The 6,798-nt window shown below is 42.3% G+C and overlaps 1 pseudogene; it reads right to left on the bottom strand.

Moving 5' to 3' along the window:
• Window positions 1-4,732: 4,732 nt before the first annotated feature.
• LOC103117977 (endoplasmic reticulum-Golgi intermediate compartment protein 2-like) lies at window positions 4,733-5,812 on the bottom strand (annotated as a pseudogene).
• Between the last annotated feature and the right edge of the window lie 986 nt (window positions 5,813-6,798).

The raw sequence follows: 6,798 nt of genomic DNA, 5'->3' as shown, positions 1-6,798 counted from the left end.
GAGAAGAAGAATCATCTCTCTCAAGCACATTTCAGAGACTTTTATCAAGGTAACCCACTTGGGATTCCCAGATGACCTTATGAGGCAAATATTGTTCTAGATGTTTGGAAGATCACAGAATTAAGAACTGAGGGACTTTTGATGTTCAGCCAAGATTACACAGTTGGAGGGAGACAAAGCTTGTGCTCCAATTTTCCAATTTTCTAAGAAATGCAAAGTCTATTGAGACATCTGAGTATAAGCTACAGAGATGATGGCTTGCTTTCTTCTTAGCTTTTTTAAAAGTGCATTTATTAGGAAGGCAAGAAAATGAGAGAGGAGACAGAGAGGGACCAGAACACTGCTCATAAGATGGTGAGAAGTATTGAGCTTGTGATCTGTGGGGTAAGACACACACATATTCTGTGTTCTAACAGTTAGTTGAGTCATCTCCCCAGTCCAGCAATGGTTTTTATAACAGAAGCGACAACCGTGGCCACCATTGTTATAAATGCTTATGCAGTGTCATATTCTCAATCAAGAGTTTGTATACACTAACTCACTTTATCCTCCAGCATTGTGCTATTTCAAGGAAGCTTCTGGTGTAGCCTCTAACACATGGAAAGAACTCAATTCAAAGGAACTTCCTGGGCTCCAGTTTTGGATATGAGGAAAGTAATGTCCAGAATAGTTAAGGACTTTGTGCAAGGTAACTTGATGGGGTTGAGATTCAAATGCAGGCTATGTGGTTATAAAGTGGGTAGGATGGGACACAGTCTTTTGGTGGTAGGAATGGTGTTTATGTACACTCCTATTAAAGTGTAGTCATATAAATCACTTTTTAATTAATATGAGAGGGGAAAAATTGATCGTATGTCTCGAACTTTTTAAAACACAGACTGGGTCTTTTTAATACATAGGCTAGTCTTCTATATGCTGACTCTTTCAAAAGTCTAGACTAGGTAGAACAGAAGCAACCGGTGGCACAGCTATATACAAGATACAGCAAACCCTAACAAAGGGACTTTTCAAAGTTAACCCAGTTACCAAATAATGTGATGATAACAATATCTATCCATTGTCTTCTTGAACCCTGAGACAGCAGGAACCTCACATTTCCACAATAGAGCCTATATTTCCCCCAGTCCTGGAACCTTAGAGTGGGGCCCACTTTCCTGCATGCTTCCCTCAATTCATATCAAATAATATTACATCCACCAATAGCAACCTAATCAATGCAACGAGTGCCACCACAGCATGCTTCACTTCAGCCTGTGTCCAGAGACTTCAGGTGTGGAATGATAACCCCTCAGCTCCATCACTCGGGTGAGACCTTTCCTTTCATAGTATTCTCTAATTCCATTCCAGGTGGTCCACTCCCCAATAGAGTCCCCACACCTAGATATAGACCAGGTCTCCTGAGATAGAGTATATGTTGACACGTGTCCATAAAACAGGGCAAAATATATATCTGAAAGCAGAAGTACAAGAGAGTCTGCAGTGAGTACCCCCCAACACTTCATCTGCACTATTCCAGCCTTTAGGTCCATGATTGTTCAACAATTTGTTTGGCTTTGTATGTTAACTCTCTTTTCAGCCACCAGGTTCCAGATGCCGGCCAGACTTCCCTGGACTGACGACCCCACCAATGTGTCCTGGAGCTCCGCTTCCCCAGAGACCCAACCTACTAGGGAAAGAGAGAGGCAGACTGGGAGTATGGACTGACCAGTCAACGCCCATGTTCAGCGGGGAAGCAATTACAGAAGCCAGACCTTCCACATTCTGCATCCCACAGTGACCCTGGGTCCATGCTCCCAGAGGGATAGAGAATGGGAAAGCTATCAGGGGAGGGGGTGGAATATAGAGATCTGGGTGGTGGGACTTGTGTGGAGTTGTACCCCTTCTATTCTACGGTTTTGTTAAGGTCTCCTTTCTTAAATAAATAAATAAATAAATAAATAAATAAAATTTAATAAAAGAAGGGAAAAGAAAGAAAAAAAAATCTCACTTTTGTCCATCTGGTCTGTTGCCTACCTGGTCATATCTGGGTTCCTAGAACCTTGGTGTGTGTGTGTGCATGTTGGCAGTGCACATTCATTTTCAGTTTTGAAACTTACCTCTGGTTAATACTTAGAGTTTCTTCAGTTTTCTGTCTGAGTTACTGTTTCAAGACATTTCTGCATTGGGTCTAGGGAATTGAGACTCTTCTTCCTCCCTTCCTACCTTCCTCTCTCCCTCCCTCCCTCCCTTCCTTCCTTCCTTCCTTCCTTCCTCCCTTCCTTCCTCCCTCCACCCCTCCCTCCCTTCCTTCCTTCCTTCCTTCCTTCCTTCCTTCCTTCCTCCCTCCCTCCCTCCCTTCCTTCCTTCCTTCCTTCCTCCCTTCCTTCCTCCCTTCCTTCCTCCCTTCCTTCCTCCCTCCACCCCCCTCCCTTCCTTCCTTCCTACTTTCCTTCCTTCCTTCCTTCCTACTTTCCTTCCTTCCTTCTTCCTTTTTTTTCTTTGCCTCCAGAGTTATCACTGGACTCAGTGCTGGCACTATGAGTCCACTGCTCCTGGCAGCCATTTTTTCCCCATTTTTATTTGCTGGGACCAAAATAAATAGAGAAGAAGAGACAGAGGGAGAAAGAAAGATAGACACCTGTAGACCTGATTCATTGCTCAGGAAGCATTCCCACTGCAGGTGGAGAGCCGGGGACTTGAACCCAGATCCTTGCACAGGTCCTTGTATTATGTGTACTTAACCTGGCGTGCCACTGCCCAGACCCCTTTTTCTCTCTTTTCTATGCAGTCCAAGGGAATGGACTTAGGACATTACACATGCTTGGTAGCCAACTCTGCCTTGAACTGTTAGAAAACTCAGCAGCTGCCAGTTAACAGGTCAGGAGTTAGCTTCACCAGACCAGATTACTGGGGAAAGTCATGCCTTGATGGCTTCACATTAAGGCTGTAACACTGGCTTGTCCCTGGTTTCATTCATTAGCAATGTGGCCTAACAGCTTGTTAAAGTTTAGACTAGATGTTCGTCTGTTTCATATATTTTATTCTGTCATCATTATCTTATTTTAAAATTTCTTTATTGGGAGATTAATGTTTTACATTCAACAGTAAATACAATAGTTTGTACATATATAACATTTCCCAGTTTTCCACGTAATAATACAACCCCCACTAGGTCCTCTGTTGTTCTTTTTGGACCTGTATTCTCCCCTCCACCCACCCCAGAGTCTTACCTTGGTGCAATATACCAACTCCAGTTCAGGTTCTACTTGTGTTTTCTCTTCTGATCTTGTTTTTTAACTTCTGCCTGAGAGTGAGATCATCCCATGTTCATCCTTCTGTTTCTGACTTATTTCACTTAACATGATTTCTTCAAGATCCATCCAAGATGGGCTGAAAATGGTGAAATCACTATTTTTAATAGCTGAGTAGTATTCCATTGTGTATATATGCCGCAACTTACTCAGCCACTCATCTGTTGTTGGACACCTGGGTTGCTTCCAGGTTTTGGCTGTTACAAATTGTGCTGCTATGAACATAGGTATACACAATTATTTTTTGGATGAGTGTGTTGGGTTCCTTAGGGTATATTCCCAGGAGAGGAGTTGCAGGATCATAGGGTAGGTCCACGTCTAGCCTTCTGAGAGTTCTCCAGACTGTTCTCCACAGAGGTTGGACCAATTGACATTCCCACCAGCAGTGTAGGAGGGTTCTTTTGACCCCACAACCTCTCCAGCATTTGCTGCTGTTACCTTTTCTCATGTATGACATTCTCACGGGAGTGAAGTGGTATCTCATTGTTGTCTTTATTTGCATTTCTCTGACAATCAAAGACTTGGAGTATTTTTTCATGTGTTTCTCTGCTTTTTGGATCTCTTTTGTGGTGAATATTCTGTCCATATCCTCTCTCCATTTTTGGATGGGTTTAATTGTTTTCTTGTTGAGTTTGGCAAGCTCTTCATATTTTTTGGTTATTAACCTCTTGTCTGATGTATGGCATGTAAAGATCTTCTCTCATTCTGTGAGGGGTCTCTTGGTTTGGGTAGTGGTTTCTTTTTCTGTGCAAAAGCTTTTCAATTTGATGTAGTCCCATAGGTTTATGCTTGCCTTAGTCTTCTTTGTAATTGGATTCATTTCATTGAAGATATCTTTAAAATTTATGCAGAAAAGAGTCCTGCCAATATTTTCCTCTAAGTATCTGATAGTAACATCCAAGTCCTTGATCCACTTAGAATTTACTTTTGTATTTGGTGAAATATAGTGGTTCAGTTTCATTCGTCTGCATGTTTCAACCCATTTTATCCAACACCATTTATTGAAGAGACTCATCTTTCCCAACTTAATAGTCTGGGCACCTTTTTCAAAGATTAGATGTCCATAGGCGTGGGGCATCATTATCTTTTAAAAACTAAGGACATGAACACTTGCACTCCTCAGTGCTTGTTCCCTCCAGATGTGGCTCAGCAGCTGGCCTTTGGCCTCTTCTCACCCAGATGTTACGTCTGGTTTTGGCCTTTGGTGTGCCAGCTTCAGAAGGTTCCTCTTCAGATCAGTACCCCACAGCACTGTCTCCACTCAGACACATTTCTTCCAGAACACATGAAAAAGACACCACAAGAAGGACTTCAGTTTGTGGGCTCTCTCTCTCTCTCTCTTCTTCCTGGGTATGATTCTTGCTTCTCATTCATCTTTTCTTTGAGTTTATTGCACAACATTTTATTATTAAAAAAAGGTTTTTATGTCTCAGGCAAAACATTTCTCTCTTTCCCTCAGGAGATTCTAATGTGTGTTGTTTTCTAGAAGAGGTAAGTGGTAGTCTGTGTGGCCATCCTCAAAGGGGACAGCACTAACAGGCCTATAGGAGCCAAGTTGGAGATGACAGCAGATGAGCTTGTCTATAAACTTTCCAGTTCTGTGTAGCATGCCTGTTGTTGAGATAATGCCTCCAACAATGCCATAGAGCCTCACAAAAAGCTACCAGAAGGGCACGTACTCCTCCGTTACCATCACCAGGAGAGAACTGAGGTCATATTTGGTAAAGATGCCAGAGACACCATGGCTGCCCACTGCGTGGTTGTTGACATGCTCCCTGTATGTCACAGAAAACTGATGGGTATCTGCTGAAATATTTTTTTATGTGTGTAGTTTTGTTGGAACGATTGTAATAAAACATTAGAACATCTGGTTGTGATCTACAGATATTTTTTTTCAGTTCCATCAAATGGACTGATAATTCCTGGAACAAGCTCTCCAAAAGACAAGTGATCTATTCTGTGAAAAAAGTTGTAAGATTCGTGGTTGACGAGTGCCACCAGGTGAGCTTGGCCTCGGGGGTGTGGGATGGCCTTGCCTATGGTTATGTGGAAGTTCCCTGCAACTTTGTTGACTTACAGATGACTGAAGATCCCGCAGGCGTGGGGATGGGGGGCTCTGGTGGGTCATCCTCCCTAGGTAGTAGTGCCGCTGATGAGATTTTCAATATCACATCTTGCAGTGAATTTTTTTTTGGCAGCCTACTCTGAATCAACTCTGAATCATCCATCCTCTGCTACTCTTTCTGCTGTGGTGAAAGATCAAACAATGTTGGTTCATAAACTAGACTATCTGCAGATGCAACCATTGTTTCTGCTAAATCCAATACATCTGCTCCAAGATACTGACATTTCATGGCAACAGTAATATCTATATTTATCCTCAGTTTGCTAGAGAAGTCTTTGTCTACTTCATATTCATACTGCATTCCTATATCTTGATATACTGAAGCTTTCATGATGGTTAATAAAATCATAGTGGTAAATGCTATTAGAGAAACTCTACCCCATTGGCCAAGGTCTCTACATAGCTTTCAGGAACCTTCAGAAAGGAATTCTACTCTTTCACCAAACTTAAGGTTTATTATTATATATTTTTTTCTGATTCAGTCGCCTCACCTTCAGGAATACCTTTCTCTTCCTCTATTTAGTCATGCTTGGCTGATGCTCCTAGCTGGCTGCCATGTTTCTCTGAGACCCGTGAAAGACTCTTGTAACTCTTTTGGGTGAGTGCCCCTATTCACTTTCTCTTCACTCAGGAGAGGCTGAGGGATCTGGGGTCTGGAGGAGGAAGCATGCTCCTTTTTTTGCCAGAGGGTACTTATGTTTTTGAGGAATTTCTAGAGTTCCCATCCTTGTGAATGCAATTGGATTAGGGACTTACACTTTTGCAAAAGTCTCCTGTTTTGTGTTTTGCCAGACATTCAGATGTAAAGCTATTTCCTAGGTAGACAGAGTTTTGACACTTCTCGGCCTCTATGCCATGCTGCAGCTTTATTCTTGCCAGGCTAGCTTTGAGGGTGGGAGAGAGACAACCAGGAACTCATGGTTGAGTGGGAACGCAATCCAATGTCTATTGAGAAAATAATCTGCATTTATACTTTCCAGGAAGGAAGTGGTAGGGTGGAAAAGGTAGTATGTAGGATAAGGGGGTGAAGTGGAAAAAAAAGCATGAATGAGTGGGGATTAAACCAATGGGGATTAAACCAGGGCGGGTCTCAAACAAAACAATGATTATGTAAATATATCACAGTGTTAAGCAATGCAGGGGAACCAGGTGTGATGATACGGATAGAAACAGAAACAGAATTAACCAAAGGAAAAATGATGACCAACATATTCTTCCTTTGCTTCATTCCAAAAAGAATTTATCAGTGGGTCCCTGAGCTGAGCAACACAGAATGCAAATTGAGGAAGGTCTAAGTCTCCAGTATGAGGCAGAGAAAGGGCAGATGAGACCCAGTGGGAATTTTCATCAAGGAAGTTAAATTTTCATTAAGCACTGAAAGGC

The sequence above is a fragment of the Erinaceus europaeus genome, chromosome 3 (genome assembly GCF_950295315.1).
Source record: "Erinaceus europaeus chromosome 3, mEriEur2.1, whole genome shotgun sequence".
NCBI classification, from domain to species: Eukaryota; Metazoa; Chordata; class Mammalia; order Eulipotyphla; family Erinaceidae; genus Erinaceus; species Erinaceus europaeus.
This window is presented reverse-complemented; position numbering and strand designations above follow the sequence as displayed.